The following is a 24,370-nucleotide window of genomic DNA, read 5'->3' on the forward strand; positions in this document are numbered from 1 at the left end:
CATGTGAACAGGAGCTCTGACTTTAGTGGGGCTACTCCCATCAAGGAAAGAGGGGTCTTCTCTTTTTACGCTATGTAAACTATGGGAAGTTAATTCCTCCCACACAAAGCTCTCACACAATCCCTGCTGCATCTTGCTCCTGGCTCATAGGTTGAATATTCATTTCCACAGAGCTTCAAAAGGTGTTCACTCTTCAGCATCTGTCAGGCACTTTTTTCTTTTGTAAAATGAGAAATGTACTGTGATTTGAAAGAAGTTTGGGTGGGCTTTTTTGCATTCCCTTGTAACAACAAGATTTATGTCGTTTGCAATTAAAAAAATTATAGTCCAAAAGCATTGCTAAAACCTTTAAAGGACTATATTTAGGGACTGACCTGGAAGATGACTCCTTACCACAATCTCCAACACTAATAATTCTTTCCAGCCTAGGGCTCTAGGTAATGATTGTGCATCAAGGTCATATTCTTGCCTGGACAAGTTTATTTGCTGTATGTTTTCAGCAACATAGAGACCACACATCTTAGAAAGTCACAGCAGCACAGAAGCATAAATGCTGACAATGGTCAGGAAAGAACACCAACTTTTCCAGTATTACCCATAGAAGTCTGCAAACATCATCCTGCATCACTATTAGTGCCATCTATATGGCTGCAAGAGGACTTCTCATGTGGCATCACTTATCACACAAAAAAAGGGGACAATGCACACAAGGGTCACATTTGCACACATCCTCCTTATCTCCTCTATAGGACCTGATCTTTAAAGTTGCTCAAATGGCTCCAACACTGTACATTAAAACAGAAAAGTCACCAAATAATACCAGTGACTTCCCAATACACTGTCCAGCCTTGAGATGATGAATATCTTGTTCATCTCTTTCTCCAGGGCTTGGGAAGAAGATGGGAGAGACAGCAAACACTGGCAGATGCAGAGCCCACAGCCTTATGATTTCACTAGAGAGGGGACAGGTTACATCATAAATCAACTTTGTCTTAAGAGGCCACATTGATAAATGTCACTCCAGAGCCTCCTCTTTCAACTATTCCATGGTGCAATCTGAACATAAGTTCAGAAGAAACTACAGATGCAATTAATTCATAGGAACACCAATAAGCGAGCTTTATAGTTCTTAGGTTCATCCCTTTTTCTTTCATCTTTATACATTTAATTTAAAATATCAACCTATGCACAAGCTTTTCAACCTGTGCAGTATAGAGACCAATGGTCAGGCTTCCTAGACGCTTTGATTAATTGCCAGTAACTTATGCCTTCAAGTATCTGATGTTTAATTAAAAAACAAGGATTAAACCAAATTGGTTTGTTAGTCAGACCAAGGTCAGCTGATGTAAAGGAACTACAATCTTAACAGATTTTCCTTATTGCATTGCAAGACTTGAGTACTTTATTTCATTATGTGCAGAGGTCATGACAGAGCCAGAACTCAAACAAAAATTGTTCCAAGTCACTAAATGTATCCCAGGTTCTTGTAATTCCTCACGCAAATAAAGAGCAGCAAATGTTTATCCCTCTGTTTTCCCCAGCATTATTGGTTTACGTTCCTGTAGCTGAGGCAACCACACCAAGCCAAGCAGCTTTCAGCCCTTCAGAAAGATTAACTTCTTAAACAGGCACAAACAGCCAAGTTCAGCTCCAGCCAGCCAAGGTGAGTGGCAGACACACAGCTCACAGACCTGAGCACAGCACAGGAGACCATGTGATGACTTCCTCGTTGAGATCATCCCCCCCACCTAAAACTCCACTCATGGCAGGGTCAGCTCTGAAGTTTTTAGATTACCCCAGATTTGATTTGTTTGCAGAATGTCATACCTTCCTAAATAAAATTCCGGAAAAAATGAAGTAAGAAAGAAAGAAGGTGGTAATGACTGCCTGGAAAGAAGATGGAAAGGAGCACAGCAGCAAGTGCAAAAGGCATCTAGAAGAAAATTTTATCCCTGACAACGTTCATGACACCTCACAGCAATGCCAGGACCAAGGAATACTTTAAATTTGAAAAAAATGCCAACTTTCCAAGTCCTGCTGCACAGTGAACACCACAATGACAACAGGAATCCAAGTCTAGATCTTCCAATAGACTGTATCTCCAGAACTACCAGGAATGTTGGGCACAACTGAGCACAAATAAAAGCAACTCTTAGGTTTGTAACACGTACACCAGTTGAACAAGTGCTAACCAAGTCTAACTAAAACTGTACATCCAACTTCCTCATTCCTTTCTTCCTCTCCCATCCCTGGGAAAAGATGTGAAATTCAAGTTATTGCTGCAGTAGGCAAACATTAATAGTGACTGAAACCACTAAACCATCTATTCTTCTTTCCCTTCCCCTCATTTTTATTTTAAGAAAACCCACAGAATCCCTCTTTGCTCCCCAAGAAGGACTCCAGCATAACAGAATTTTTGAGTTTGAGTATAGACCTAATTTAGGACTAAATGCAACTCAAACACACACTGTTTCAAGCCATATATATCCAGGATTAAGAGATGTTGAGAGTACTGGCTGACAGAACAAGACAAATCAAAAAACTAAATTCTTCCATACCATCCATGCCATGAGCTCACTGCACAGAGGTAATGGCAAGGAGCTGAACCTGAGTACGTGGCAACTGATGGGGACTATTCATGCATATTTTTAATGGATCTGCCAAACACCTCAGATTTCACAAGGAAAACCCTGTGTCCCACATCTCAGCTCTCCTCATTTTCACTTAGCTCAAACTGTGACCAACGGTAGGAGCCTGATCGAATTCCTTGCTTTAGCCACGCTTGAATTAAAGCCTTGGCTCAGCAGACCAAGTTACATGAGCTTTCTCTTTTTCAGAGCATGCCGGCCATTAGTGCTGGTGCCAGCGCTGCAGGTAACACCAGCAAGTCCCAGGGAGCTTCAGTCTGGTTCCAAAGAGATTTCGTCTCTTGGTGAAGCAGTTGGGATTTTTGCATCTCTTGTTAGACACTCTGGTGCTCTGTTTTCATCTGCCGATAATACACTAAGCCTCTCAAAAAATCCAGCCTGCTCTGATCTGAGAAGTGGGAATTTCTTCAAATAACTAATCAAATCATGTTCTCATGGGTGGGTTTCAGCTCTCTAGTACTGACGAATATCAAAGAAAAGTTTCAAAATGTTTACAGGTCAGATAGAGGCAATGCAAGTGCCTCACAAAGGCAGCAGTTGCCATTACAGCGTGATTGTGCAGAAGGAGCACTGCCCCTGGCCAGAACAGCCACATCAGCTCCAAATGAACCTTCCCCCAGCTCTCCTGGAAAAGCACCTTCTCACTGCATATCCCTGCCACAGGGAGCACCTGCACACACGCCCATCTGCAACCCAAGTCCAGCTGCTGCCCTTGAACTCTTCTTCATGGGGATCCCTTCTCCAGGGATCCCCATGACCACAACAGGGAGAACAGCAGCTAAGGCTCACCCAACTCCTCTCTGGGGAAGCAAGTCAAAGTCCAAATGAGTTCCCTAAAGGGCACCTGCCAAATCTCTGTGCAGGGCCTGGGAGAGAGACAAGGAAGGAAACAGCAGAAGGAAGATTTCGTTTGCTGCCAGGAACCAGAGCCCAACCTCATGGGTGTGGGGAAGAGCATTCCTGGAACAGGCCATGGGGTGACAATAACCTTCAAATGGGCTTCTATGGAAGAGATCAGAGAATGGTTTGAGTTGGAAGGGACATCTATTCCTAGATCTGGTTGCTCCAAGCCCCCTCTACTCTGATGAACACTTGTGGAGCAGAACTGCTTGCTTCTTGAGGGACAGACTCACAAATCTGTGACAGAAAGGTGGGCAAGTAAAAGGCTGAGGGCTTGGGTCAAATGGGACGAGTGAGCAAACAAGGAGAGAACTGGGTCAGAAAGAGCCTGTGTGACTCAGCCAAGTGCTCGCACAGCAGGAGCGTGGAAATGTGGAAATCTCCACGTTTAAGAGCGTGCACACGCAAATGCAATATTTTACAATCCTACAGCACTTTTAAAGTGCTCCAAGCGCTTCATAATTGTTAATTAAGCAACAGTACTCACAAATCAGAAGCATAAGACTGAGATATGGCTATGTCAATTTTTAACAGTATGATAGCTATCATGGTATAACCCCAGGCAGCAGCTCAGACCCACACAGTGTGTTCATTCTGCACCAATGCGATGGGGGAGAGAACTGGAAGGCTAGAAGTGAGAAAACTCGTGCATTGAGTTTAAAAACAGGTTCACAGGTAAAGCACAAGCTCCACACAAGCAAAGCAATACAAGGAATTCATTCCCCAGTTCCCATGGGCAGGCAGGTGTTCAGCCATCTCCAGGAAAGCAGGGCTCCATCACATGATGAGGATATGGGAAGACAAACACCGTCTGTCTGAACATCCTCCTCCTCTTCCTCCAGCTCTATACACTGACCATGCCTGCATAGGGTCTGGAATATCCCTTGGACCATGTGAGGTCAGCTGTCCTACCTGTGATCCCTCCCAACTCCTTATGCCCCCAGTCCTGCACAGAGGTGGGATGGGTGAGAAGCAGAAAAGGCCTCGGCTGTGCATAAACTCTGCTCAGCAGTACAAAACATCCCTAAGTTATCAACAGTTTCCAGAACAAATCAAAAACACAGCCCCTACTATGCAAAAAATTAACTCCACTCCAGCCAAAACCCGCACAGTAACTTAGGGAATAAAAGCTACTTTTAAGCAGTCACATACCCCCAAGTTCCTCCTGCCTCGCAGAGCCCGGGCTGTGTCCCACAGCCAGGCAGCGCAGCACTCTCTGAAAGAGGCTGGTGTTGAGGATTTGAATCCAGACTCCTGTTTCATGAGGATTTGAATCCAGACTCCTGTTTCAGAGCGCGTCCCGATGCCTCGCGCGCCGCCAGCGATCCGACCCCGCTCCCTAAGCCATGCCTTGATCGCCAGCCAAGCCCCACGCAGAGGTAATCTTACCAAAGTAACACTGCTACGTGGCTGTAAATTGTGATTTTGTGCTTGACTCGTGTTATCTGCCTCCTCTTGCACTTTGGCTGCACAAATTATTTTCAGCAACTTCATCTTAAATTTTGTGTTTTACAGTACTGATTTCCCTTAAAAGTATATTTTTTTAAATTTGCTTTTATTAGTTCAACCACATTTGCCAAGTTTCAACAGATTACTTCTTCCTCAGCTGCCTAATTTCAAATTCACCTTTACATACAGCTTAAAAGGGGGCAAAAAGTCATCACAAATAAGTGGGATGTGATGATCAACATCAAGGTTTATGCAAATACACTTTAACAGTATCAATTGAGGGTCAAGAATCATGAATTCACTCTGCAACACGGGAGAATTAGAAAGAAAAAGGATGAATCCTAGCCAAAACTTGGAAATATGTATACTCCTGATTAATACAAGGCTACTAGGAAAAAGCAGATGTGAAGTCACACCTTGTTTTATTCAAGAGAAAAGCCAAAGTGCGCCAGAGTCAAAAAGAACTTATTCTACGCAGCGGCAGACTCTGAAATACAGCAATATTACTCCTTCAACATTAATAAAACATGTTGTATACAGAGCTTTTTTCTTTTCAGTCCTTGAAACCCTGCCAAGTCATAAGCTTTTTATGGGAACATTGAAATGAATGTTGATCAGAGCCATACGCATAAGAGTTTTAAATTTTACCACCACTTAGAGGCAAGGGGTTCCCCCCAGTCCCTCACGCATCTGCAAATCTGTACATTTTTGAAAAGCCTGATAAACTAAAAAGCTCATACACCCTTCATCTATGAAGATACTGAATTCCCTCTTGGATTACCAGCTGAACTCAGGCATTGAAAGGATTGCGAACTCCTCCACCCTCTAAATGAAGTTCCTCAAAGGCAAAATTTTATATTTTATATAAAAAATTAATAGCTACTTGGTAAATGAAATTAGAGTACCAGAGGTCACCTCATTACCAGGAACACGATATTCTTTTCCCCATTCCTTCCCATATTCATCAACATCTGTTTTTTTCCAAGGCCTAAGCTTTATTTTTCAAAAAGTTAACACTGGCTCATAAAAACACAATTAATTTGGAAGTACAAGGCTCCTGGCACCCAGACAAGTACTTGATCATTCAGTTGTCACATCTAATGTGATAGAGCTTCAACTGAGTTGGAAAACTTCATAAAATAAAGGGCTTCTTTCTATCTAATTAACACAGCAATGAAATTTAACAGTTTGGCATAGAAATTTCTTTCCAGCATTATGTTTTTGAGATAACTCATCTACTCCCACAATCTACAAGACCTTTTACAACACACTAAACAGTAATTTACCCTTTCCAGCTTAAAGGCTTCAATTTGGAACCCTCTGTACCAAACCAACCAGGGCAGCAATGATGCTGCACCACAAGACTGCACAAACATCTACTTACCCTGCATGCTTTTACATCTGTTCTGTAATTGTAGCACTAAAATCTAGGTCCATTGCAATATTTATCCATTTTATCACTGACATAAATTTTAAAAGGTATTAATTAGGTGTAGAATGCTTTAAACTTAACAGGAGAATGGACAAAAAGTACACAGGCTACATCCAAGTAGGTCTGTCTTTCAGGTCCCTGGGCTGGGAACTTGTGTTATTTGTATACTATCTTGATTTATGTTTATTTAAATAATGCCAAATATTAGTTTTAAATTTACAGTGATTGCTTTATAAGATGTTTCAAATCCTACCAGGATAAAGAGCTTACACTAAACAAAACAGCTTGTTTATACTAGTAATGCATCTCATAGGAAATACTTAAAATCCCACATGTTCAAAGCAGGACAAAATTACAGCCTATCTTTCCACAGAGGGTTGCTATCTCCTCCTACCAAGAGCCAGCAGGACCACATGCAGATCACAAGGCCTCAAAGTTCCAATCAGGAGAGGCTGGTCTGCAGAACTTCAGTAAAGCTGAGTTTTAATGCTACTTTAAAATAACCATTCACACATGCAAACCAATTACTGGTGCAGGTACTTCAGTGTGAAAGCAAAGGCAGAGCAACACCTTGTCCTTCTCTGAAGTACACTAAATATTTACACATTCCTACAAAGATGCCTCTGCATATCCAAGTCCTGTATTTTGTACTCTGGAACTGTGCTTGTACAAGGACTAGCAGAGCAAAACCCTCCTCTATAGCTGATGCTCTTTCGCGCTGGGATCACAAATTGAAAGTGGATGAGATAAATGCTTAAAATCATGGATCCTCAGTGAAATCTCCTCAGCACACTTTGCAGCCTCTCTTGTCCAGTGACTGCACAAATTTTCTCATCTATGTATAGACTGAAAAGATATTCCCCCAGTTTGTACACAAATGACAGCAGGTCAGTTTTGAAGGGGAAAGAAGGAGAAAGGCAGCACTCAGAACTCTAAGGATTATTTATGAACAAGCTGAAGCCCTATAAACTTGGCTATTGAAGAAAGACAATCCTCTCTAGCTTATGCCAAGTGGGTCAGACAGAGGAAGAACCTCAGCAGTCTTCAAAGTCGAAGCAGATGGAGAAGTGAATAAGTGCCCATGTGAGCAAAGAGGAAACAAGATTCTATTCATTTTAGCTTGTTTCAGAGCTTCAGTTTTCTAGATACCATTGACTGACACAAGCAGAGGAGCTCACTTCTGTAACAAGTATTAGAAGTGCAGAGTAATTACTTAAGACTGCTACAGATGCAAAAAAACCCAAAAAGTCCCAGTGTGTGCAGACTGAGGATGTTGCTTAGCTCAGCAGGAGGGAAACAGGTGAAGTGGAAGAAAGGTTCTAAGAGGCAAAGAATGGGAGAAACCTTCCTTGCTTTGTAACTATATAAAAACCTCTTGGGATTCTTTATCATTAGTGTTTTAGTATCAGAGATACAAATATTTATGTAGCTGTAAAGTAGGTTCTACTTTAGAGCTAATTGTAGCTCTAATTAGTGTGTTTTTTAAAAAAACACATAAGCTTGCAAGTACATTTTTTGCCCTTTTTGAAATAAAAGAGCAGCAGTCCACACATGCCACAGAATGACCATACATCACATTCCTTAAAAAGCTGAAGCTGACCTCTTGGTCCTTTCTCAGGCTTTACATCGCCAGACAAGATCTGGGCCAAGACCATTTCCATACACAGGGATGCATCTCTGTCTCAGGCTAACCTCATCATCCAAGTGGTGAAACCTATAACCAGTTAATCTCCCCCAGGATCATGATTGTGGAGCTGGGAATCCCTCCATCTGCCTCAGCAATATAGAAACATCATTGGCTGCAAAATAAACAGCCCATGAACCACAGAACAATTGCCCCTCCAGTCAATGCCACTCATGCCACCTACCAAGGGCTAATAATTTTTTAAGAGATCTCTCCCCCTAAAAAATACTTCATACTTTGAATAAAGACCTTGTGCAAGTTGACAACATGCAACTTCTTTTCAATCCATCCAAAGGAAGAATTCCCTCTCCAAATTCCTGGGAGTTTTGCAATCAGACAGAGCAGACCTTGAAGGACGACAGAAATACTTTGAATGGAGAAGTTTTAAACTGAGCTGGGAACAGTGGAAGGAGTATTCAGTGCTGCAGCTTGCTAGAGAGACACAGAAGCCAAGGACATCCGAGGAGATGCTCATCTTCCAAAGAAAATACTGAGAAGAGAAACAGGCATCCTTCCACCACTTATTTTAGGAGGTGGCTGCTGAGCTGCATCAGCTATTCCACTGGTGTCTCCATGAGTGTTTTTTGTCCAAGACTTCTGCTGGAAGAGCCAGAGCTGCAAAATTTGTAAGGAAACTCAACAGAAAGAGGCACTGAGGGGTTGAACAACACCAACCCACTTTGGATACACACAACTTCACTTATGCAAACTCAAGTGATCTGATATCTAAGGTGGGTCATGTGGGACACAGTCAAGATAGACATATGTATATTAAGTCTTTGCTTGTTTTTCCTGTGTGTAAGTATACATCAAGAAATTTGCTAAAATGAGAGGTATGAAGGAGAGGAGAGAGGCTGCACTATGAGTAACAGCAAGCAGGGGGAACTTCAAACTACAAGCTCTTTAGCTTTTTTTTCCTATTACTATTTATCATACATGCTGAAAAGTTAATTACCTTGCTTTAGATAACTGTTTACCATGACAACTATTCCTTTTAGGAAATATATCATCATTCTCACAGTAACTTCAGATGCTTTGAGATGCAAAGTGAGGACTCCCCCAAATCCCTCTCCCCACTAAAAAGATCCAAACACGGTAACCTTGAAGGACCATGCAAAGCTGCATTTGCTGAAGTCAAACCTTTCTCTGCATGCTGGTGTAGTTGGAGGAGGAAAAAAATATATATATTTTATATATATAAAAATATTTTTAAATTTTTTAAAATTTAATATATTTTATATATTAAAAATATATCTATTTTATAAGGTAAACTTATGCTGGCTTTTTAACAGCATGCGCACAAAAAGGATTTTTTTCTATGTGCCACGTACAGTTGACCTGGGTTAACACTACAGTGTGGGGAGCTGAAAAGGGATCACCTGATGAAACAGAAATACCTCCCTCCAAATTATATTGCTGGAATTCCAGCCAAGCACCCCAACCACAGCAAACAGTAAGAGCTTTCTGGAACAGCACACGTTCTGTGTCAGCAAAGCAGCATTAATACAAAACTCAACTCAAATAAAGGAGCACTGACCCTTTGGAAAGGGTGGGGCTTCATTAGGCTCCTACCACCCCAAAGACCACCAAAGATATTCGAAGCATTGCAAAAAAATTATTATATCAAATGGAGGAAAACAATGTCAGCCTTGTACATGTTTTGTTGCTGAATAATGACAGTGTTTACCTTCCCAGCCTAACACATTACTGCTCTGGACCCAGCTTTAAAACAGAGTACATGACAGAATTAATTATGCCCTTTCCTCTTAACTACCATTCCCTGGTTATTTATTAGTTCTGTCTGCATATATTCATAGATGTGTCTAATATACAGTTAAAAGGCCTTAAAACTGATGCCTAAATACTTCCCTCATTTGCAGAGTCCTCTCCAACCTCTGGACAGGCAGTGGCATCAACAAATACAGCCTCAGGCTGCGAATTAGTCACTGCTCAAGCAGCTGAAGGAGACAGGGGGGAACCTGAAGCACACTGCAATGGCATGTCTCAAGAGCAATGCAGTGCTGGATCCCAAGCAGAAATCTATCTCAGACATATTCTCAGAGGGCTCTGCTAAGGACTTTTCCACCTTTTTGGCTCACTCACACTTTGGAGTGCACCAGCCCATCCCCATGTGTTTCTGGGAAAGACAAAAGCTACGCCACACAAAATACCCTGAGTTCAGCATCCTGGCAAAGGATTGGCAGATAGATAAACCCCGATGAGCTACCTAAAATGAAAACTAAAGGGAACTCAAAAGCCTCCCTGCAGTTGTCTGTCATCACTCTCCTAAAGTCCTCCCCTGAAGAGGGACAAATACCAACGAAAAGCAGATTGGAGAAGACTCTTGCTTTAAGACAATCAATTTTATTTCACCAAGGTCCCTCATCTCAAGGAGAGAAGTTGCTGTGTTGATCATTCAGTGGAAGGAGATCAAAAGGAAGAGAGGGTGGGTACTACAGAAAGCAGAGATGGGAGAAAAAAGAAAAGCCTTTCACAGACACTTTGCAAAGAGCAGCAGCACTTTTGTCAGGGTAGATGTTAGGATACTGTATTCCCACCTGAACACTGCAGTTGCTTTTGGCCTCATCCAGGATCAACAAGCAACTTCAACAAACACATCAAATTAGCTGTATGTCTAGGAATTAACTTCTTGTCTTGCATCAGAGGTCAGTGAAGTCTTCTCTCCACCACAAAGGAAAACACAGTACATTTTGGTACAGCAGCACATTTAGCTCTTCCTCCCACCATCCATGGCACCGGATTCATGCCCAGAATGCCCCAAAGATAGAGAAAATTTAGAAATAGACAAGACCAGGTGTTTTCAATCAACACTCAGATCCTGTCAGTGACCAATTATGTGGAATCTGCATTTTAGATGCGTAGATGGGGTTCAGAACATCAAAGGGGGGTGTTAATTTTGTTCATGTTCTCTCCGTCTTTTGGGCTAAAAACAATATAAAACTCTCAAGATTTTTATGATTTTTCCATATCAGAAGCTCCTGCCTAAGGGTAAGAGGGAAGAGAAGGGGATGGAGAAAGAGCAACTGTATCTAAAAAACTGGAACCATGAAGGTTGCATTTCATAACAAAATGATGTTAAGTGATAGCAACAAGTTTACTTTCCAGTGGAAAAAAAAATGCAGAGCATCACTTGAAAAAAAAAAAATTAAAAATTGATGAGATTATGCAGTAATATGTAGATATAACCTGTATTTCATTATTCTGTACAACGCCCACTTCATCTGATTAAATAAATAAATGAGGTCCTTATGTCATACTAGAGGCATTACCCCACTTTTGTTTACAACATCTTTCTAGCCTTTAACCACAGCACACGCAGCACAGCTGGCTCAACATTTCTACCCAACATGCAAAAGAAGTTAAGATAGGGGAAGTGATTCTAAAAAAATCCACAGAAAAAAAATCTTGCTTCACTTACCTAAGCAAAGCTGTCATTAGAGAGTTTTCCAGTAATAAAATCCAAGAAAAAAAAAGCCTGAAAAAAACATAGAACAAGGCAAAGTTTTAGTACATAGGATATGACTCTCACTCGTATTTTTTTTCTTGGGAATTGGAAATGTCAGTGATTTAAAGAAAAAGTAACTTCACTCCATTAGTTGCCTTTCTGACAGTTATTTGTAACAAAAAGCTCCTCCTCAGACAGCCAATGTATCAGAAACAATAGGGCAGATTTTTCACTGCTGCTGCCAGCATTATACCAGTGCAATTCCCCAAATGTCAATCACGTCGGGCTGCAATAAAACTGGTGTTATCCAGCAGATAAAACTAGTGTTATCCAGCAGACAAGTCAGGCCTAAGGCAATTAGCTAAGCTGCCCCATTTAGATTTCCAGTCATCTCTCCCTCCCACTGAGCTGGATTATCTAAAAGTTTGGACCAAGTTGTGGGGTGGGAATCAAGAAGTCACCCATGTTCACACACAGAGTAAGGCTGAAGGTGGACAGAAACAAAAATGCTGCTTATAAAAGAGATACCCTAACCACCCCAAAGCAAATTGCAAAAGACTGAGGCAGAACAACACATGGCACTATTAAGAAATCTGGGAAACACAAGACCTCATTATAGGCATAAAAATCCAAAGCAAAGTACAAGTTCTGGCAAAAATGGCATGTGGCCATGACAGGTTTCACCACAATCACTGCTACCAAAAAAACCCAAAAGCTTGTTGAGACTCATGAATGCCGACTGGAAGAAAAAAAAAAAAAGAAATCACACACCCAAACTAACTGAATATGGATGACTGCAAGCCTCCAAATCAAAGAGGGAGTTGACCACTGTTTAGGAGGAAGAAATCATTGCTTGTTCCAAGATTAAAAACTTATAATTCTGGCCCCAGCTGAAGCACTATCATTCACTAATCTGCTGCAATTTAGTCGGGCTGATCCCCCGGCTCAGACAGACGGGGCATTATCAAAAGTTCCTCCATTCATTTCGCTTCCTGTGAGGCAGTGAAAGCCCCTTTTATACCCTCCTCCAGAGGCTGCTAAAGGCAGGGAAGACTTTCCGATAGAGAAGATAAGGTAGTTGGATTTATTCATGAGAGGAGGAAGGGAAGTTGTACAGGCTGATTACAGCTGCTCCAAAGCTGAAAACTAGAGGTTTGGAGAAGGAAGGTGGAAGATGATGGATTTCTTATTAAATAAGCATTATACCACTACCATTATTGTTAGAAGTAGCATTAACTCTCCTGAGACTTAACTACAAAATTGAGATTTTACTCTGAACTTGGCATCATCAAATATGCACATGTGGTTAAATAATTCAAAAATACATGAACGAGGCAGAATGCAGTATTTTTTAGGAGATTGAGTAAATATTTTTTAAAAAAACAGAATATCTAAGACCAAAGGATAAACTAGCCAGAGTCAGAGGGAAGACACCAGAAACAGTCTCCAGACTGAGACTGTTCACATATCATTTTCAGGGTCAGATCTTGTTCTTATTGTCGACATGAGCACTCTCAGACTTCAGTGGGGTAGGATGGTGATTTCCACATTACTTAACATGTGTCAGCAATTTTGAACAGTTGCTCTGCAGATTCTTAGAGCAAACCAAGCAAAACCTCACCAGGCAGAGGCCAGTAAAGTACTTGGTGGATGAAAAGCTGCCTGGAAACTCTATCAAGTCTCTGAAAAACATTCCCTCATTAACGTTCAAACAATCTGGTATAGTTAGAATAGTTTTTAAATGCAACAAGATGGAAATGCAAACAAAAACACATTTCTCAAGTTAAAAGAGGTCGAGCCAAAGCAGCACAGCTCTACCAGAAGTTAGGGCTAACAATGATGGTTACAGGGGTAAACCCTGCCTCTTCCTTCCCCCTTCCCAGACTATTCTTCTCCAAATGAAGGCACAAAATAAACAAGAATCAAAATATCCACAGCAGAAAATCACAAGCAGCTTTAAAAGAAAGAAAATAACTCAGCTGTACCTCATCATTATTCCATCCAATCCAAATACACATCAAGTCTTTAACTGTTTTCCCCTCTGACAATGCTAAATGAGAAAAATACAAGAAAAAAATATATAATTTTTTTAATACACTATTATGTGAGTGGGAAAACTTAAAGACACCAGTTTGAATTAGAGCAGGATGGAGTGTAAATCTCTGTTGGGCAGAAAGAGGGAATAACCAAATCTAGAATGGTATGAAGACCCAACAGAGATGGTTCACAGGCCAGGTGAAGTATCAATGGTACTGATGCAAATGGGGACAAGGCTGACAAATGAACTCTTACCTAGCAGAATACTCATATGCAATCAAACAGCATCAAGCTACAACAAAATCCTTAGCTTATTTTGATCCACCTCCTCCTTTAGGTTATTTTATATATACTAGACAAAACTTGAACACAAACTGTACAGATCAGTTCTCCCAGTGGTCACATTATTTCTTCTCAGTGATCAAAGAAACAGGGAATGAGGAGACAGCAGCCTCTTTCTATTCTCACCCCAGCCTGCATCTCTGCAGACACATCCGCTTCAGGCAAAGCTCAGCTGGCACCCCCTCTCCCCACTTTGTGCTCCAGTGGGACCTTGCCTGTTGTAACCACCAACTTCAATCACAAACTACAGCAAACTCTGCAAATGATCAGATTTAATGGGTACCTCAGAAAAAGCTGCCAAGTCTCAGATTCCCCCCATAATAAATAAGGTAATATTGCTCCCCTATCTTCACAGACACTTTGCAACACAAATCTGAAGGGACAACAAACTGTTATAAATCTCCAAGGCACAAAAGCAATTTTACAAGTTAATTTGCAGTTTCACACTATGAATAAGGCCAAATTTATCACAGCACAAAGGATGTTTCCTACATGTGGGAATGTCATAATGGGATGACAAGAGAGCCTGCTTGTTCTGCATGTTTGGTAAGACTGTTGTGTCTTTCTCATCACAAAACAACTCTTGTTACACCAATATTTAATTAAAAATAAGCAAAAGTCCACCCAAAATTTCCCACTTGCTTTCAGGTCCAAGGAATCCACTGTGCCAAGTCAGAGCTGATACTGCATCACAAGGAAATGAAGAGGCATGAAGGAGATTTTCCTTGGTCTTTTCAGCTTAGTAAAGACCCAACTGCAGCAATGTTACAGCTGATGCAAGGAAGTCAGACCAAGTCTGAACACTCTTCCCACTCAAGCAGACAGACTACAGAACACCACAGCCAGAGGCCCAGGCCCACTGGTACAGGGCTGGACACAACTCATTTTGTTCAGTGAAAATATGACTCTACACATATGACAATTTCAGGAAAGCCAAAAAAAAGAACAGGTTTACTTGGCTCCTGCAAAGTTCAAGCTGGTTGTTGTGATGATGCCAGGGTTTGGAGGTCGGTTTGGGTTTTTTTAATGACCCCAAAACCTAAAAGTTCCTACTTTTAAAGACCACCTTATGTTTCTCATAGCCTGGGTATGGATATACAGATGCCCAGTTTCTAGCATCTGTACTGTCAGTAATTACACTTGGACTACCTGTGACTGAAGGCAATGGAAGATTTCTATAGTAGTTTGCAATTCCAGCCTGCAATTCCAGCTTTCTGCACACACTGCAAGGGGCATGTGGCATTACCAGTGGCTGCAGCAGAGTTCAGAAAGAAAAATCAGCAAAGAAATCCAAAATTCAGAGGGCAAACCCTGCACATGGAAATCAGGCTTTGTAAACTCATGACGCACTGCAAGAGGAAGGATTTTCCATCTCATCTCCAAGCACACACTGCAGTGCCAGGAAGGTTAGAGGACTGCCAGAGCATGCACAGGAGGAGGTTTGTCTGCAAACAGAATAAACAGCCTTGACTAAATTCTTGTAACCAATTAAGCAACAATTCTTGACTGAGAAAACAGCATCTCCCAGCTCCCTGCCTAATCCTCAACTCCTGCTTCTTGAGCTGGCTTTAGATTTTTAAGTCTTCCATTTTTCTTCAGAAGCAGGAGACAAATGGATGCCAGTTCTGCAGACATCCTGGTTGCAAGGCTTTCATTTGCCTTTTAAAGACCATCAGTACTCAGAAGTGACTTAACACTAATGAGCTTTCACCAGCAAGCCTGCAAACATTAATACATGTGAGTAGGCATGCTAAATCCACTCAAATTACCTATCTGCAAGGCTCTCCTCCAGCCTGGACTGGACTTCAAGCCAAGGAATGATGAAATCTGGAAGGTAACTATGGATTTTCTCTCATCTGCATCCCTTTGTTAATCTACTCAGTGATGCTAAGCAGATGCATTTTGAATGTGCTGGTTCATCTCATGTAAAGGGGTGAGAAAAGGAAAAAGAGTCAAAATAGTACTTATCTGGAAAAAAAAGCAAATATTTTAAACTAAGTACTGCTACTGTTTGTAGAATGGCCTGTAAGAGAGATATAGCTGAAATTCCTTTAAATACATGTGTTCAGTTTTTGAACTGCAAACAAGTCAATCTGACAAACCAGCTCAGTTAGGATTGCTCCAACAAAGCCAAGGGTCTCGCCCCCCACCCTTTCCCTAAGTAAGCCAGCACAAGTTTCTGGCATAGGCACTGGTGTGTGAGATTTTAACATTCCCGTTTCCATAAACAGTCATACATCAAGCTCTAAAAATTTGCTTCACAGAAACATTTGCACTAGTAAAACTCAATTATTCTAATATTTGTATGACACATGCAGGAGGGGTACATAAAAAGGTTATGGTGAGCTCATTTAAGAATTTAAACAAGAACTTGATAAAAAGGTTTTGAATTATTCACTCAGCTCAACTATTAAATCAGGCTTCCAAAGGAGTCTTTAAACAACAGCCCAGAAGACGCTGTATTTATAACAAAAAGGCAGCACTGAAGCCATCACACTGTCTCACAGCACAAACCATTCATAATTACACTGTAAATGTACACAGGCATGGTATCGTGCCTTGGTCGCAATCCTGCCAGATTAACTGGACACTTTAAACATTTATACAAATATTCCTGTCTGGAGAGGCAGCACCACTTCTGTCTAAATATCTTAAGTGCTGCCTTTTAGGCTAAGAAAGAGCAATTTCTTCAAGAACATCCAAAGCTGAAACACTCAGGAACAGTACTAAGCAAGACAGAGACAATCTTTTACAAGTATTTATTTACTTTTATATCAGTCCATTTGGGCTGGCACCAAGTATTTTGCTATGCCCCTCAAAGCTTCACAACCAAAATCAAGAGAAGACAATCACCATGCATCTCAGTTACAAACGTCCGTGCTAAGTTTACGTGCAGAACAACAATTTTCTCAATACTTGCTGCTCACACACACACCAAACCTTTTTTCCAAACCTCAGGGCCCACTTGAAATAATGGCTATCTCTAGAGGGAGGAAAAACAGAGGGCTTGGAAGAGATAACATGAGTGCTGCTTCACTTCTCTGGTGCACACATCCTCTCACCACCTGCTTCCTTTCTCCCCATCCCTTTTTTTTCCACCTCGCAGGCTGCTCTTAGTAGTTCAGCTAAGATGAACACGAGCCAAGATTTCCTCTCAAAATAACTACTCCAAGACCATTTCAACTATGAGCATCACCCTCAGAAACATTCCGTTTTGCATATCATCTTCTCTGCTTCACCAAATGAACACATGGGCTGGTGATACAAGGTCATGAAACTGTGGAAAAAAAAGCAGGATACCCTCCCACTGCATCAGCCATGCTCCCAGAGCAAGGGCAGATGAGTCAGTCTCCCAATATAGTTGGTTTCAGTCATTTCTGGCAGCATTATTTTAATGACAGTATTTAATTTCCTTCAGCCATCTCATTGAGACAGCTCAAGTAAAGTATTAATGAAGTGCTTGAACACTCTCACTGTCTGGAGGAGACATGGGGTGTCACCTAACCAGCTGCTCAAGATTCACACTTAGCTGCTCTGGTCACCAACAGAGCCAAAAAAAGGATTTTTGCATCAAATGAGCTAAGGAAAGATTTGGGTGTGAGAAGCATGAGGCAAAACTACCACAGTAACAAATAACACTGAGCCCTGAGCAGAACCAGCAGCACATCAATCTAAGACAACTATAATCCATTAAAAACAAATAAAAATCTAAGAGTATCTTGCCATTTCTGAAAAAAGGGGGATTTGGATGGTTTTGTTTTGCTGTTACAAAGCCAAGCCATTGTAGCAGTGGCATCAGTAACACATCTTCTGGAACTTTTTTATGTTTTTCACACCTTTGAATTCAAATCTGCTGATGTACTTTCCTTCAAACCTTCATCCCATCTCCTCACCCACATGTTCTTACAAATCTATTTGAGGCACGGGTTTTCCTGGTTATAGGTAAGGCTCAACACCTGCACCACTGCAAATGTAATTATGGCAAAATACCATGGCTATTTGCAGACTTCCTGTTCATCAAATAATATTAGTGTACCTTTGCCTTGAGCAATTATTTACAGAGCTGGAAATCCTGAAGCAACACTAGAGATCACAGAAGCATTCTGCTGTCCACCCCTCCATTATGCAATGATGCTTTGTGTTAGCTTTTGGAAGTATTCAGAGGGGAAAATAAAACCATCAGAATAATTCTTTATAAATCTGTCCAATGAAAAGGAGAGGAAAAAAACATAATTCAGTTAAAACTCTGCATTAGCTTACTCCAGTTGAGACTGGGAGGCATTTTACACTTCAGCTGGATTGGCAGCTCAAATTCAACTTCAGGCTCCAACGCAAGCTTTAAATCAAACTCCTCAGCAGAGTAAAACCCTTATTAGCCTGTCTTCACTGTAATTTTAATCTTACTTAATTCTGAGTATGTAATTTATGTTAAGAATAACCCACTTTTTTTTCAGAACGGGATATACTGCATGCAGAATTAGTCCCTGGCTAGCACAGTTAGGGTTTCCCTTAAAGAAATCATTTTTTACATATTGACTGCAAAGGAAAAAAACACTGAAAGCTTTGGAAAAAAAAAAAGTTTTCATAAAAGCATCACAGATGGCTGTATTAATTCACCTAATATATCCCTAAACCATCAAAACCTGGGCATGCAGCCTCACCTCAAACCAATGTTATGCGCCAGAAAGATGTTTGATCTATTTAAAAACTGACACTTCTTTTTCACCACTCACACAAGGGGTGAGAGAGGGGAGAAAAAAATTGGTATTCCTACATTTAAAAAGGAACAATAGAACCCCTCTTTTTCTCCCATCCATCCTTCCCAATTTATGATTAAAAAATAAAAAAATATAAAATAAAATAAAAATCACCATGAAAATATCCTGTAAGGACAAACATCTCAATTTCATATTTCACCAAGAGGACAAAATCAGTAATAACTTCTCTAGCTGAAATGAAAACAAATTCAAAGCAGTGTCTGAAATTTACAAAGTAAGTTTTAGAGTCCAAACTGTCAATAAACCTGATTCACAGCACCCACCCATACCAATACTAGCAGTATTTACATCCTGTAGCCAACCTAAAGCTCAGAAGCCCCAGTTACTATATCTCCCAATCACAAAACATTCACTACATATTTCCTGCATTATTTGCAGTTACTTAGGTTTTGGGGTTTGTTTGCATTTTTTTTATGGCCACAAAGTAAAAACCTAGTAAGATCTCCCACTCAAGCTCAGAGGAAACTCCGAGTGAATTACCAGGGTGGTTTCCCATCCGCCTTCTGCACTTGCTGCTGCAGTTTTGTGTTGTCCCCTTGCCTCCCACTCCTCTTTAAGAGGTAAAAAAATAGTTCAACCCCTATCATCCATCCACATGCCTGCAAACCAATAAATCCTTTTTAGTGAAGCTTACACCCTGGCACAGCCTATTTGTATAATGTGAATAGGAGGGACAGGGAATAGTTAAGCATTTGCCAAGTGAGTGATTTGGGAGTGAAATGCAAGAGATGCACACGCGAGAGGAGCTGGACTGTGCCAAGAGCACGAGCTCAGGTCTGTCCCATGTCACAGGCTGCCATGAGAACACCAGAAATCTGAATGACTTGTGTTAAAATACTCACTGTGGAGGGAAAAAAATCCTCACTCCCTTTACTGTCTGGATTTTCCTCCATTTTGTGCAGTGCAGAGTTAAGGAGAGGGTTTGCGGGACCTTGCAGCACGTTCTGCAGCAGTGTGCTGGAAGCAGGAGCCGTGTGAGGGAAGGGAACAAGAGAGGCCCTGGACAGATGTTTCCATTCACCAACGCTGCCAAGGAGCAGGGAATGCCGAGTTCACTACCTTGGTGTTATTTACATTTCATAACATCCAGCAATAACCATGCCACAAGCAGTTTAGGAAAGGCAAAAACCATGCAGCCAAAGAGTTTTATCATCATCTTCATTAAAAGGGCGAAAATTAATCTTTTTTTATTCCAGTTCTGAAAATTCACCTGGATTTATTTTGCCAATGAAACAGGACACAGGTATCCCAAGCCTCATCCACTTTGAGATAATTATCAGCCATTGTCCTTTTGCATACATGATTGCTTCTGGGGTATCAGAGATGGTTAACTGAACCACCTGGACATTTTCTTTCCATTTGCTAAAATAAACTGATTTTTGATCTAGCATAGAGGAAAGCTTCTCCTTCATCAACTGTGCCACAAACCAAATGCTCCGAAGACCAAACCTGAAAATATCCTTGGTGGAACGGTGCATTTCAGAGGCATTCATCCAAACCTCAGTCCTGAGACCCAACATGTTTGATCATGAGCTGCCAGATCCAGTTTGGCAACTAGAACAGCTATTCCAAGTGCTGGCCCATCCACCTGAACACAGAGGAGTGCTAGACATGATCCACACGCAGCAATGTGCTCTGCATGTTCCAAGGTGCTCCCTGCAGCAAATGGAATGATAGGAAGGGTGATGGGGGAAATAGTTTTCACACCATATTATGATCCTCCAAGTCCTCTCTGAGCCAACAGCAGAGGGATAGAGAAAATAAAAAGGCCAGTATTACCCATTTCTATAAATGTCAGTACTTTCTGGAGCTTTCAAAGGGGTTCTGTATCTCAGCAGAGACACTGTATCATGTTTCTCAGAGTTTCGTGCTGGTGAACACTGTCCAGACAGGGCAACTTTACTGGGAGCGAGTGCAAGGCTCCCCTCCTGCCACTGCCACAACGGGACACCTTCCTTCCCAAAGTAAACCAGACACTAATGCTATTTATGGATCTGCTGCAGAACCAGACAGGCCTCCCAGCCACTATTCATCAATGTGCAAATAGGTTTTATCCATGGCAGGCAGAAGAGATTTGAAAGAAAAAGTTCTGAAGTTCTGTCTTATTTTCTGAAAGAAATAAGTATCTGAAGATGAGTTTAAATTCAACACAGAACAGTAACACCTGCAAATAAAGGCTGATCACAGATTCCATGGAGAACACTTTATTTTTTTAAAACTTGGCGATTTCAAATTAGTTCCTAAAGGATTACTAAAGGAAAGCAAACATCAATGGAAAAGGCAGCCAGTTGATGTAGCAAGGGACAGATCCTCTAAATAACATCAGCTCCACCAGACCTCCGTATCCAGAAGAAAGGCAGGGAATATAACTGTGAAATCTTCCTTACTTTGCAAAAAAAAAAAGCACTACATCAGTTTCCAGAGACACAGATGAACAACACTCACCAGCACTACTTTTAAACATTAACACAGCAGACTCCACCGACTTGTCTTCCTGTGTCTTTGGGGTTTCTGTAGTGGGAACTACAGCTTTGTTCTTACAAGCATTTTTCATGGAAGCACCTTTGCATTTAAAATGTCAACTGTAAATGCATCTGCTATTCAGATAAAGCACCCACAAGTACTTAATTTCATATGCAACAAGTTTTACAAAGCTCTCAAAGAGCTCAAGGACATTTGGAAGGATAGATGCAAGTTTAGAATGAGTCTTAGCATATCATCAACCAAAAAAAATCTATTCTTAGATATCTCCCTTTGGTGATTCCTATAATCTTCCTTTTTTTTTCCTCCTACTCCTTTGAGAAAGTAAGTTGTTTTGTTATTCGAAAAAAATGGAAGAACCTGTTTTGCAAGGCATACAAACAAAGCAGTATCTTCCAAAAAAAGAAAAGCTCATTCAAAAGTATGTAAATATTAGGGCTGGTAACACAAACAATAAAACCACAGGAAACACAAGAAATTAAGAATAGATCAGGACTCATTCAATTTCCTGGCTGCTGGATATATAAGCACTTTCCTGGGTTGGATGTATGAGACAAAACTTATTTTCTACATAACAGACATCAGGGAGTTAACAGAGATAATTTTAAAAGGCAAAGAGAAACGAGTGTGCTCTGATCCTGCCTCTGCTCCTTGGCAGGACAAGGACGCTGACCAAGGCAACTTCACCCAGAACGTGGCACATCAAGCACAGGGGGTCAGCATCCTGCACTAAGCAGTGAATTCAAGTTTGCTTAAGCCACAGAGAAGGCAAAAACCAGGATTACTCCTGTCTCATCACAGGATGCTGCTGAGTGCCCAGTGCACACCCAAAAGGCTGCTCTTCAACAAGGGACAGCTCAAATCTGAGCACGAAGCAGAGGTGACAATTAGTTCCCAACATGCAGGGTGGTCCCTGCCATCTCCACCCTGCAACTCTCCCTGGCTGGGAGGCACACTCAGAGCTTGACCCTGCATTCCAGCTTGGGTGTATTCCCAAACTGCTCACTGCTGCTAGGCTTTCATCTAGCAGCATCCCAACAGTTCTTTCTCTCCTCTCCATCATGGGCATATTTTTTTTATTCCCCAGCCAGCCAGAAGCAACAAGGTCTCAAGCAGACAGAGTTGTACATCTATTGTGTGGGAATTTAAAATGCTGTTCTGCCAACAATTACAGCCATTAACACAACCACACTGTAACAGCTCCTGCTCCTCAGTCAACTTCCACAAAATGTTAAACCAAGTCTCCACCCCCAAGGTATCCAGTGGCTCAGACTCAGACATCTAAGAATAAAAAAAAACCCTGCAATGAAACAATTTATTTCCTTCACTGAAAACGCCAAGTGATGTACTTATCCAAAGAAAAACTTCAACAAGACTTAGGGCACCTTTTCTCCAAAATGGCCTAGGTTTCTCTTGGCACTGAGATATCATAAGCCCAAGGCATTAATACACACAAGTACTTATGCAAACGGTATTATTATTTCTTAATTAATATCAGTAGCACTGATCAGACTAGATTTTTAGTAAAAATTGCAAATATTTTACAAATTAGTTCTGGTGAGGGAGAGAGGTGGGAAAATCAGAACTCCTCTAAGCAGAGTATTAAAAAGCTTGATAGGTTTATAGTCACTTTATACATTTTATCACAATGACTAATCTTTTTATATAATGCAATTGTACAGTAACTGTTTGACTGTCATTTATCTGTCATCTCACAGTATTAACTGATACCACAGAGGGGATGGGACCTGCAAATAATCCAGGAAAGAAAGGGTAAAAAGCAAACTCATGTTTCGTAGCTTCAGGAAGATGTATACATTTTCAAGCACTTTCCTTGCCACAGGTCCTTCATCTTCCTCAAGTAGTTTTGAATTTTCATTTCAAAACTTGCTCTCCACATACTCAAGTGTTTTCTCTGCCTGCCGTAAGGTGTTGCTGGGATAGGATCTCTTATTAGTCTCAAAGAACCCAATGACTTCTGAACTTTGAGATTATAAAGCAAGAAAGTTACTGAACACTCACATGCAATTCGATTGGCTAAGAAAAAGTAGCACAAAGTCCTGCCAAAATCCTAGCTAATCTGATAAAGGCAAAACCAGGGAGGTCTAAGCACTAAACCCCGCAGTTTAAGTAGATCCAATTCCAGCTGCAGAAGGGAGCACATCACATTCAGCAGAGCACCTCTCCTTCTGAAATGCCATCTGAAAATACAACATTTTACCACCTTACTGCCCATAGGTAAATTTAAAAATTCCCAGAACACAGAAAAAAAATGTATGGGATGACAGGTAAATTTCATACCAATAACAAACACAACTTGAAACTTACCCATAACAAACACAACTTGAAACTGACTGGAAGGAGGGAGAAAGAAATTTACAAGACCTAGGAGGCACGAAGCCAGTTAGCACTTAAGAACTTCTTTAATTCTCCCATTTTCAATGCACTTCACAAAAAAATAATCCTCTTAACATCCATGCAAACATATTTACTATCCACAGCAGTAACTTGCAAGCTCTTCATGCAACAGTCTAATTCTTTTTCTAGCTTAATACACTGCCCATGAAAACAAGGATCAAAGCCCTGTTTTAACCGTGGGACAGCTCTCAAGAAACCTGCTCCTATCATCCCACTCCCATCAGCATTTTACACAGGGACAAGAAAGGCACACACTCAAGAAAATACTTATATAAGCTACTTAAAAGCATTTTATGCTAGTTAAGTGCTCAGATCTCAGCCTCCATGCTACACACAAACTCTTCTTCAGGCTACATAACCAAAAGACTCTTCCAAAATTAATTAGTAGCTCTGGCCAGGGTAGAAAAGCAGCTCCAAATTTTGGAGACTCCCAAGCCCCCACTGCACAAATGGATTCACACTCCTGTGCCCAACTCAGCAGGAGCCACCAGCACTCAAATGCAGCCACACAGTGGGTACCAGCATAACCCCCAGCATCCTCCCACAATGGGTCTGAGGACAAATGTGTATTTTCCTGTTGGCATCTGCACCACAATAGAGAAAAACCTACAGTTAACAAACGTGTGCAGCAACCTTTCGCCTTGAATCACACAAAAGCCTAAAGAGACACCTGGACCTTGTGAAATGAATGTTTATTACACAAGGCCTTCTTTTATGACAGTACATACAAAAAGG

At 41.1% G+C, this 24,370-nt stretch overlaps 1 protein-coding gene across 10 annotated transcripts in view; it reads right to left on the bottom strand.

Annotated features, from left to right (window-relative positions):
- The window catches only part of AKAP13 (A-kinase anchoring protein 13), a 206,665-nt gene that overhangs the window by 174,539 nt on the left and 7,756 nt on the right, over positions 1-24,370 (bottom strand). For 9 of the 10 annotated variants that reach the window (XM_041418359.1, XM_041418364.1, XM_041418363.1 and 6 more), the window contains exon 2: positions 11,553-11,609. The gene's annotated coding sequence lies outside the window, so the exon portion shown is untranslated. Of the gene's footprint in view, positions 1-10,671; positions 10,690-11,552; positions 11,610-24,370 lie in introns of those variants that run through there. The other variant, XM_041418358.1, reaches the window with a different exon arrangement.

Source organism: Onychostruthus taczanowskii, unplaced genomic scaffold (genome assembly GCF_017590055.1).
Source record: "Onychostruthus taczanowskii isolate IOZ18803 unplaced genomic scaffold, ASM1759005v1 scaffold6, whole genome shotgun sequence".
Taxonomy (NCBI): domain Eukaryota; kingdom Metazoa; phylum Chordata; class Aves; order Passeriformes; family Passeridae; genus Onychostruthus; species Onychostruthus taczanowskii.